Raw genomic sequence first — 10,928 nt, forward strand, 5'->3', positions numbered from 1 at the left:
GCACCTCCACCACTCCGCCTGTCAGGAATCGGAGGATTCCTTCACATTGATGTGCAGACGCCTCTTCTCCCCCGACCAGAGCCCGAGTGCCTATGTTGGCACTGATGTGGGCTCCCCATCCTACATCTGAAGCGTCGGAAATTAGGGTGACCGACGGGACCAGTTCCCTGAACGGAACGCCCTTCATCACTGCCCTGGGAGTCCGCCACCAGTTTAGCGAGGCTAAGACGGGCGGGGGATCTGTGACCACCCAGTCCAATGGGTATCTGCTCGTAACATATACTAAGGCCAACCATGCCTGAAGCGGTCTGAGCCTCAGGCGAGCTAGTCTCACTATGTATGTGCAGGCCGCCATGTGGCCTAACAGCTGTAGGCAGTGCCTGGATGTTGTCATGGGGCATCGGTGCAACTGGGAGATGATAGAGACCATCGCCTCGAAACGTGGATGAGGCAGGAAGGCTCTGGCCTGGGAAGCATCCAGGGTGGCCCTAATGAATTCTATGTGTTATACTGGGGTTAGTGTGGACTTCTGTTCATTTATGTGTAGTTCCATCCTGCTGCACATGGAGCAAGTGAGGATCACGCTGTCCTGCACTTAGGACCTGGACCTGCCCCTGATCAGCCAATTGTGTAGGTAAGGGAAAATCTGCACACCCTTTTATCTCAGGTGGGCAGCCACTACCACCATGCACTTGGTGAACACCCTTGGAGCCGAAGATAGGCCAAAGGGTAGGACTGTAAACTGGTAGTGGGAGCCAGCCACCATGAAACGGAGGAAGCGCCTATGGCTGGGGAGGATAGATACATGGAAGTATGCATCCTTGAGGTCAAGGGCAGCATACCAGTCCCCTGGATCCAGAGAAGGGATGATGGAGGCTAGAGAGACCATGCAGAACCTGAGTCATTTGACATATTTGTTGAGACGACGCAGGTCTAATATGGGTCTCAGACCCCCCTTCGCCTTGGGGATGAGGAAGTACCTCGAATAGAATCCCTTCCCCCTTCTGCTTTGAGGGACCGTTTCCACCGCTCCCAGGTTGAGAAGGGTGTCCACCTCTTGCAAGAGGAGTTGCTCATGAGAAAGGTCCCTGAAGAGGGACAGAGGGGGAGGGTTGTTAGGGGGGTAGATGTAAACTGCAGGGCATAGCTCCCCGAGACTATCCCAAGGACCCAATGGTCTGAAGTGATTTTTGCCCATTCAGGATAGAAGGGCCTTAACCTGTTTAGGAAGGGGCGGGGCAGATCCAGGAGAGGAGTCAGGGTGACATCTTCGGGTGCACCATCAAAATTGTCTCCTTTCATTGCCCGACCTCCTGGGGGGCCCTTGCTGGGGAGCTGAGGACGAGCTCGGGGATTGATTTCTCCTTCTAAACCCCCTATTCCTGTGCCTATTCCTATAGTGTAGGAAAGGCCTGGGCTGAGGCCTTGGTTGCTGCCGCGCCTGGGGCCGTGACTGACACCTGGAAAACTGTGGCACGTAAAGGCCCAGGGAGCGAAGTGTGGCCCTGGAGTCCTTCAGACCGTGCAAGTTCACATTGGTCTGGTCTGAGAATAGGGCTGACCCATCAAAGGGGAGGTCCTGGATAGACTGTTATACTTCCTGAGATAGGCCCGAGGATTGCAGTCACAAGCACCTTCGCATGCAGATGGCGGAGGCTATGGCCCTGCCCGCCAAGTCAGCAGCATCACAGGATGTCCGGAGCACTGCCCTAGCTACCGCGGTTCCTTCCTCCATGATAGCGCTAAAGTCTGCAGCTTGGTCCTGGGGAAGGGCCTCAGCAAACCACCTGAGGGAGTCCCACAGGTTGAAATCATATCTGCCCAGGAGGGCCTGGTGGTTGGCAATCCTGAATTGCAGGCTTGCCGTGGAATAAATCTTTCCCCCAAACAAGTCCAGCTTCTTATTGTCCTTGTTCTTGGGAGTCAACCTTGGCTGACCTTGCCTGTCTCGCTGGTTAGCCGCGTCTACTACCAGAGTTCCTGGGGCAGGGTGTGTGAACAAATACTCAAACCCCTTGGCTGGGACGTAATATTTCTTCTCAGCCACCTTTGACATAGGGGCAACTGAGGATGGGGTTTGCCACAGGGCCTTTATAATCTTAAGGACCCTTCCGTGGACTGGGAAGGCCACTTGTGCTGGGGCAGCCGCCGCCAGCACATTAAAAAGGCTATCTCTGACCTCTTTTAGCTCCTTCACCTCCAGCCCCAAGTTGGAGGCCACCCTCTTGAGCAGCTCCTGGTGCGCCCTGAAATCCTCCAGTGCCGCAGAGTGGTCTTGGGAGACTGCCTCGTCAGGTGAGGAGGAAGAGGACTGCTGAGTTGCAGATTGCGGGTGTGCCCCCTCCTGGCAAAGGTTTGCACTTGCTGAGTTTCCCTCCAGGGGGTCCGACTCCTCATCTGAGGAGTGGTGCCTATGGGTCTTCTCCTGTGCTGGAGGACGGACTGCACCTCCGACTACTTAATGGATTGGGGCCCCGGCCCCACTTGGATACCCCATGGGTCCCAATAAGGCCATTGTTGCGGCCATTGTCCCTGGGGCCAACCCAAGGCTGACTGCGCCACAGGCTCTGATGCTTTGTGGGGGCATCGGCTCGCCTGACGACTGTCCCCCCGGGAGACCCTGAGTCATCATCGGAGTCAGACCTGGACCGGCAGTGCCGTGTTTGTCCTCAGTCCTAGGCACCCTTCCGTGCCGGGGACTGCCCTCTCAATGCCTCCGATGTGGAGGGTGATGAGGACTGCCTCTGTCACCGCGAGCAGTGCCGACGAGCAGGGGCGTGCTCCAAAGAGCTAGAGGTACCGAAGCGTCGTCTCGGTACCGATGATTTCCACTGCTGCTTGCCTTGCAGCTCTGCAGACACCTTCAGTGACTGGGGTCAGCACCATCCCGAACTCCTCGGTACCAAGCCGGACTCCGGTGACCGGGTCCTGCGCCGCGAACTCTGCAATGCTGGGTCTTCCTCTGACGACCGGATTCTGCGCTGCATTGGTGCAGGCGAACTCATTGGTGCCGGGTCCTCTGGCAGCGACTGGGTTCTGCGCCATCTGGGTATGGGCGAACTCATCGGTGCCGGGCCAACTTGGACGGGAGCTGTCCGAGCGCCACCTATCAGACCTTGACTGGTGCCGCCTCCTGGCATGCGCTGCCTCCAGTGCTGGGGATCAATGTCAGTGCTGAGAGGGAGGCTCCACGTCCCGTGCCTGGGCAGGTCAGCTCAACAACGCCGACCTGAAGTGACTACTAGGGGAGCAGCTCTGCTCTACACTCGCAGACCGTCTGGCGGGAGATCTTCCTCCCCATACCGGGGATCTCCACTGCCATTCAGGGGGACCCAATGCGGGTTGCCCCGGGATACCGGCCCCTTCTCCCTTCATGGAGGGACGGGGTAGAGGTGGCGTAGGCAAGACCAACAAGGTCGCCTGAAAAGCCTCTGGTGTCAACAGCATCGGCAGGGGCACTCTCCCACTCCCAGGAGTCGGGAGAGGTTCCCTGACTGGAGATGCAGGCACCAGAAAAGTCTCAACGTGCCAGGCCCAGTGCATCTCCGTACTCAACCCTGCCTGTACTGATGGCGCAGGGGAGTGTCCGTGCTTTGCGCGCTGCTTCTTTCTCTTCAGCACCAGTGATGTTGCTCAGTGCCAAGTCAAGGGTGGTGCCGATGGTGCGCTCTGTACTGAAGTCACGCTCGGTACCGAGGCAGAGCGGGTTGGCTCGGATGCCGGGCGGAGCGCTGCCTCCATCAATAGGGCTTTCAACCAGATTTCTCGGTCCTTTTGAGTCCTCGGTTTGCATGCTGTGCAGATCTTGCACTTCTCTTTTCTGTGGGCTTCCCCCAAGCACTTAAGGCAGCAGTCATGGGGGTTGCTGAGTGGGAAGGCCTTCCCGCAGGAGGCACAAAGCTTGAAGCCCTGCAACCGGGGCATGGCCCGGCTGTTCGAAGTCCCCACAGGGACTTGCCTTATCTGTAACTACTCCTAACAACACTTAACAACTACTTAACTAAAACAGAACTAACTTAGAATATCAAACAAGTCCAAACAAGGGGAATAATACTTGCTGAGAACAAGGCTAGTTCCAGCAACCGTCACAGGCAGAAAGAAGGAACTGAGGGGGCATAGGGCCAGCGGCGCCTCATATACTGTGGTGTGTGTGCAGGGCTCCGGGGGGCGCTGGAGCCGGCCCTACGGGATCTGCTAAGGGGAAAAAGGTTCCGGGTAACTGCACGGAGGCACTTATAGTGGAATGGAGGCATTCCACTTATAGTGGAATGGACATGAGCAAGCACTCGAAGAAGAATTGTGTGTTTTAGATTATTGCCAAGGATTTTGTTTTTAATGTACAATTTCTCATTGATTTCAGCTTAGTCAGATTTTTTTTAATTGTGAATGTTTTAGTTTGCCAATTAAATATTGGTGAGTTTAATTTAGTATAGCTCTCAGAGAGCAGGCACATAGGTCAACAATATTATGATCACATTCTGTTCTACTTAACATGTTAATACTCAGTAGTTACCGAGCAACAATAGAATCATTTTAACATGATCTTTAAAATATATTCAAAGTTCAACTTGCTATGACATTTAAGTAAGGAGGAAAAAAAGAACACAAACATATCCATTAGTCAAAATCAAACCCTAGATACAACAACAGAGCAGGCCGCATGGCACAAACAGGCCATCTAGCATCAGTGTTTGTCATTAACTATGACCCAGAATGGGGAAAAAACCCAACAATAATTAATATTAAGAGTAATATGTGTTGAATGGTTGAATGGCACATGACCTTAGTGATGTTAGGATGCACAGCCATCTTCCTGGGTCAAAAATCACACTGCTTGCGCTGCCTGTCTAGAAGTGCTGTCAAGAGTAAGAGAAGTAGAGTGAAACAGACATAATATTGACCAGTTTCATTCTGTTGCATCTGCTGGGTCATGGGGAGAATGTTCTGTGCAGCTGTTCAAGCGTGGGAATAATTCTCTTGTTGCTATTGGGGGTGCTCTCAGGATTGGGAGGTGAGCTCAATTACCCTATTTATTTTAATATCAGGAACATTACAAACAAAAGACCCTCAGTTACACTTATGAAACCCCATTAGCTTAGGTTAGGTTGCATGGGTGTAATGAGGGCATAACTAGACTAAAGTACTCATGACTCTGCTAGTTAATGACAAAACAAGAGGGATATGGCAAAATCCCAAAGTCTTCAGTATGCTTCTCTATAACACACGTGTAGCAGTAGGCCGTGGAAGATGTTGTGACGCGCTGGAGATAGTGACGTGGCGGGTCTGGTCAGGACCGGTTTGGTCAGGATTGGGTGCACAGTAAATAGGTTATATGACCGGTTTTGCAACCCATTATGTAACCTGCTTTGGTGCCAAGGAAGACGACAAGGTGGGAGAAGGTCATGTGTTGTAATTTAGCCAACGCTTATTGTTCCCTAGAGTAAATATGTTTTGCTGTATATAAAAGCTTAAATTGCAAGCTACACAGTGAGACTCTGCCATGAACCCACTTGGATTGCTTGGCACTCCCTGCAGCCGCTTCGCAGAGCGTTAGGGTCTCCCTCTGCTGTTTGGAGCGTAAGACGTGATTAAAGATAAGTGTACCTAATTGGTGTGGGCGTGTTTTTACTCCTTATCTGGTACCCAGAACCTGCGGATAGCTGTGATTAGCACAACAACATGTCAAAATTTAACCCAGCTGGGAGTCAATCAGGAAAGCCAGCTACTCTTACAGTACAGTGAAGTCATGAAAAACAATAACTACAGCAGAATATTATCCCTGAGCATGTAGGATGGACTTTATGAATTTAGAATCAGGAAAAGGAGGGAGATAGTGGGCTATTAAATATATTCCAGTACTTTGGATACAAATCAAGATAGAATTGCACATCTACCATTGGCAGCATTTGTAGTAGAGCAACAGGAGGGAATTTCTCAAGAATTGTCAGTGCAGGTATAGCCTCTGTATCTCAGTTTCACTGTGTATACAAGAGGATGATGCTTTCCTACCTCACAGGTCAGGACTGCCAGGCTTAGGTCCAGGGTGGTCGTAAAGCAAACTGAGATCCTTGGATGGAAGTGCAAAGTGATGAATGTGTTATAAGTTTCCTTGTGACCTCAGAAACAGTACAGCATTGGTTTCTCCCTCCCATTAAGTCTCTGTTTCTCTACAGCTAACCACACTCATATTTGACACTTGATAAACAGGCCTCAGAATTCCACATGTGAAATATTTCTCCTAAATATCTGCTTTAAAAATGGTTTTTAATAATTGTTATTGTAAAAACAAAGAATGATCCATCCCATTGCCCAGGCCCAGCTTCTGGCAGTCAGAGGCTTATGGACATCCAGAGCAAGGAGTTGCATCCCCGACCATCATGGCTAATAGCCATTGGTAGACCTATGCACCATGAACTTATCTAGTTCTTTTTTGAAACCACTTATCCTTTTGGCCTTCACAACATCTCCTGGCAAGGAGTTCCACAGATTGACTGTGTGTTGTATGAAGAAGTACTTCCTTTTGTTTATTTTAACTCCGCTGCATATTAATTTCATTGGCTGACCTCTGGTTCTTGTATTATGTGAAGGGGTAAATAATACTTTCTTATTTACTTTTGCCACACCATTCATGATTTTATAAACCTCTATCCTCTCGCCCCTTGGTCGTCCCTTTTCCAATCTGAACAGTCCCAGTCTTTTTAATATCTCCTCCTATGAAAGCTGTTTCAGACCCCTAATTATTTCTGTTGCCCTTCTAATTCTTTTCGAATTCTAATTTTTTTTTAGATGAGGCAATCAGAACTGCATGCAGTATTCAAGGTGTGGGCGTACCATGAATTTATATAGTGGCATTATGATATTTTCTGTTTTATTATTATTCGTTTCCTAATGGTTCCTAACATTATTAGATTTTTTGACTGGTGCTGCACACTGAGCAGATGTTCTCAGAGAACTATCCATGCTGACCACAAGATCTCTTTCTTGAGAGGTAACAGCTGATTGAGACCCCATCATTTTATATATATAATTGGGATTATGTGTTCAAATGTGCATTACTTTGCATTTATCAACATTGAATTTCATCTGCCATTCTGTAGCCAGGTCACCCAGTTTTTCTCACTAATTCCCTTTGTAACTCTTCACAGTCTGCTTTGGACTTAACTATCTTGAGTAATTTTGTATCGTCTGAAAACTTTGCCATCTTTCCGTTTATCCCTTTTTCCAGACCATTTATGAATATGTGCAACAGCACTCGTCCCTGTACAGCTCCCTGGGGGACACTGCTCTTTACCTCTTTCCATTCTGAAAACCATTTCTTCCTACCCTTTGTTTCCTGTCTTTTAACCAATTACTGATCCATAAGAGGACCTTCCCTCTTACCCCACGTCTGCTTATTTTGCTTAAGAATCTTTGGTGAGGGACCTGGTCAAAGGCTTTGTGAAAGTCCAAGTACACTATATCCACTGGATCATCCTTATCCATATGTTTGTTGATCTCCTCAAAAAATTTTAATACATTGGTGAGGCATAATTTCCTTTTACAAAAGCCATGTTAACTCTTCCCCAACAAATCGTATTCATCTCTGTCTGATAATTCTGTTCTTTACTAAAGTGTCAACCAATTTGCCTGGTACTGAAGTTAGACTTACCAGCCTGTAATTGCCAGGGTCGCCTCTGGAGCCTTTTTTAAAAATTGGCATTACATTAGCTATCCTCCAGTCATCTGGTACAGAGGCTGATTTAAGTGATAGGTTACCTACCAGTTAGTTTTTCAGTTTCATATTTGAGTTTCATCAAATCTATAGGGTGAATACCATGTGGACTTGGTGACTTTCTGTTCAGCATCTTCATTAATGATCTGAAGGATGGGGTAGATTGCACCCTCAGCAAGTTTGCAGATGACACTACGCTAGGGGGAGTGGTAGATACCCTGGAACATAGGGACATGATACAGAGTGACCTAGACAAATTGGAAGATTGGGCCAAAACAAATCTCATGAAGTTCAACAAGGACAAGTGCAGAGTCCTCCACTTAGGATGGAAGAATCCCATGCACAGCTATAGACTGGGGACTGATGAGCTAGGCAGCAGTTCTACAGAAAAGGACCGGGGGGTTACAGTGGATAAGAAGCTGGATCTGAGGCAAGCAGGGCACACTGCTGACAAGAAGGCTAATAGCATATTGGGCTGCATTAGTATGAGCATTGCCAACAGATCGAGAGAAGTGATTATTTCCCTCTATTTGGCATTGGTGAGGCCGCATTTGGAGTATTGTGTCCAATTTTGGGCCCCCCACTACAAAAAAGATGTGGACAAGTTGGAGAGAGTCCAACGGAGGGCAACAAAAATGATTAGGGGGCTGGAGCACAGGACTTATGAGGAGAGGCTGAGGGAACTAGGCTTGTTTAGTCTGCAAAAGAGATGAATGAGGGGGGATTTGATAGCAGCCTTTAACTACCTGAAAGGGGGCTCCAGGGAGGATGGAGCTAGGCTGTTCTCAATGGTAGTAGATGACGGAACAAGGACCAATGGTCTCAAGTTGCAGTGGGGGAGGTCTAGATTGGATATTAGGAAAAAAATGTTCACTAGGAGGGTGATGAAGCACTGGAATGGGTTACCTAGGCAGGTGGTGGAATCTCCATCTTTAGAGGTTTTTAAGCTGAGGCTTGACAAAACCCTGGCTGGGATGATTTAGCTGAGGTTAGTCCTGCTTTGATCAGGGGGTTGGACTAGATGACCTCCTGAGGTCCCTTCCAACTCTAATATTCTATGATTCTATGACTTATTACTGTTTCATTTATCAATTTATTCCAAACATTCCTCTACTGACACCTCAATTTGGGACAGTTCCTCAGATTTATCACCTAAAAAGAATGGCTCAAGTGTGGGAATCTCTATCACATTCTCTGCAGTGAAGACTGATGCAAAGAATTCAATAAGCTTCTCTGCAATGGCCTTGTCTTCCTTGAGTGTACCTTTAGCATTTCGATCCTTCAGTGGTCCCACTAATTGTTTGAAGGCTTCCTGCTTACATTTTTTTTTTGCTGTTAGTTTTTGTCTTTTGCTGTTCATTCCCTCTGAAAGCAGCTGGCATTGGATATTCAGATAGATGGACATTGGTCTGACCCAGTATGGTCATTCTTATATAGCCTAGAGAGGGCAATGGAAGTATCAGTAGGGATATTCCATGGGACAGCTGTTATCAATGCAAAACTACCAGTAAGTGTGTTGCCCACTTACTCCTCACTTAGTACATCACAACTTTCTCTTAAGAACCCACATTCCTCTCTGAATCCACAAGTGGAAAGAGCCTAATCTTGCAAAATAGCTGAATTCCACCAATGTGGCATTCACCTCCTTTCATAGAACTCCCTTATGGGAGCTCTGTAAGTTTGAGATCCACAAAGTTGTAAAGGATTGGGACTGAGGCAGGGAAAAGCACTGGGTTCTTCTAGATTCTCCTATCCAAACCTAAGGAAAAGTTCAGTTTCAGACTATATTTATTCTGTTATTTTCTGGAAATCCCCTTTGAAGGGAGGTGCGTTAATTAGGAGAGGAGAGAATGAGTCCTTTGTTATTTATTATTAATGCTCTTCCTTGAATCGTCTGGTTGGACTAACTCTCACCTTGTTCTGCTCCTCATGTGTCTCAGTCTTCCTCACGTTCAACTCTGTTCTTGAAATTTTCCACTTTTTCCCAGCAACAGCATGAACTTTTCAGTAAGAGAAAATATATAATACATACAATTAATAAACCAATACTTGCACTGAAGCGACTTCAAACCAGATTAAATGAGACTTTGTAGAACTCCCTAGTTGCATGAACTGTTTCATTCACGTCTGTTTCTCATATTTACGTGATATAGTCCTTACAAGCACATTTATTTTCTCCAGTTCGTAACATGAGTCCAGTGAATCTAGCCATTCCTTTGTTTCGGCGGGATGGCTGCATTCCATTCCCTAGTTTCAGGCCCATCAGAGCTGTGAGCAAGAATAATCTGTGACATATTCCAACTGGAATGTCTTTCTTTAAAAGGAGTTTCTGGCAACATTCTCAACACTGCAAGTGCAGGATCAGGATCTAATTTCACCTCTAGTGCTGGAAATAGCCCTCAAAATTTTTTCTTCAACAGTTATTGTGGAGAGATGGCGACAAGAGTTAAGGTTTAACTAATTTGCTGTTATGGTTTGCGCTCTCTCTCTCTCTCTCTCTCTCTCACTCACTCACAGACACACACACATGCCAAAGGCCTGAAATTTCTAATCTGTTTTCTTTTACCAGGGAGAAATTTTTTAAAAGATTTGAGGGTAGTTAGAGAAGGTGTTTATCAGATATGAAAGTTCACAGAAATTATAGGTGTATATTTTTAAATTTTTTTCCTACCACTTTCTTGCCAGTTTCATCACTCCAAACTCTCCAGATGTGGTGTGTCATATTGTGCTGCCTGTGGAATAAGATTTAGTACATCAATAGTATTTTGTGCAAGTCTGGTGGGATAAATTTTGGATATATTTGCTATGTTTGATCCAATCCAATGAGAAGTCTAGGCACTTTGTAGAAGTCTGCAAATTGTACTGGATGTACTTCAGAAAGACTGCAGCCACAGACTGCCTGTGTCAGAGCTACATCAAAGCTGATCAGATCTTTGGAATTTGAGATGTTTGTTGATGAGAGCACCACAAAACTGCCATGGGGATCCTGCAAGGGATATAGCTACTGTTGTGGAACTTGCTATTTGGAATCCCTGTGGTAGTTATAAACCTAGAGGGACCCTGGAGAGATTATAAACCTGCCAGGATCCCTGAGGAGGTTTGCACTACAATAATAGTTCACAAATGAAAGAAATACATTCCAATCCCATCTTCCAAAAATGCTAACACACATGAAAGAGTTAGAGAACCATTCATAAAATGGGTTTTAAAGAGCCCA

At 47.1% G+C, this 10,928-nt stretch overlaps 1 long non-coding RNA gene across 1 annotated transcript; it reads right to left on the reverse strand.

Moving 5' to 3' along the window:
- Positions 1–4,781: 4,781 nt before the first annotated feature.
- LOC137145255 (uncharacterized) lies at positions 4,782–10,429 on the reverse strand. Its single transcript, XR_010917621.1, has 3 exons — positions 10,383–10,429; positions 9,626–9,711; positions 4,782–4,856 (listed from the first exon to the last, which is right to left on the reverse strand). It is a non-coding gene; the product is annotated as an uncharacterized lncRNA (long non-coding RNA).
- Positions 10,430–10,928: the final 499 nt, after the last annotated feature.

Source organism: Emydura macquarii, unplaced genomic scaffold (genome assembly GCF_026122565.2).
Source record: "Emydura macquarii macquarii isolate MOO-44397 ecotype Brisbane River unplaced genomic scaffold, CSIRO-AGI_Emac_v2 contig_383, whole genome shotgun sequence".
NCBI lineage: Eukaryota > Metazoa > Chordata > Testudines > Chelidae > Emydura > Emydura macquarii.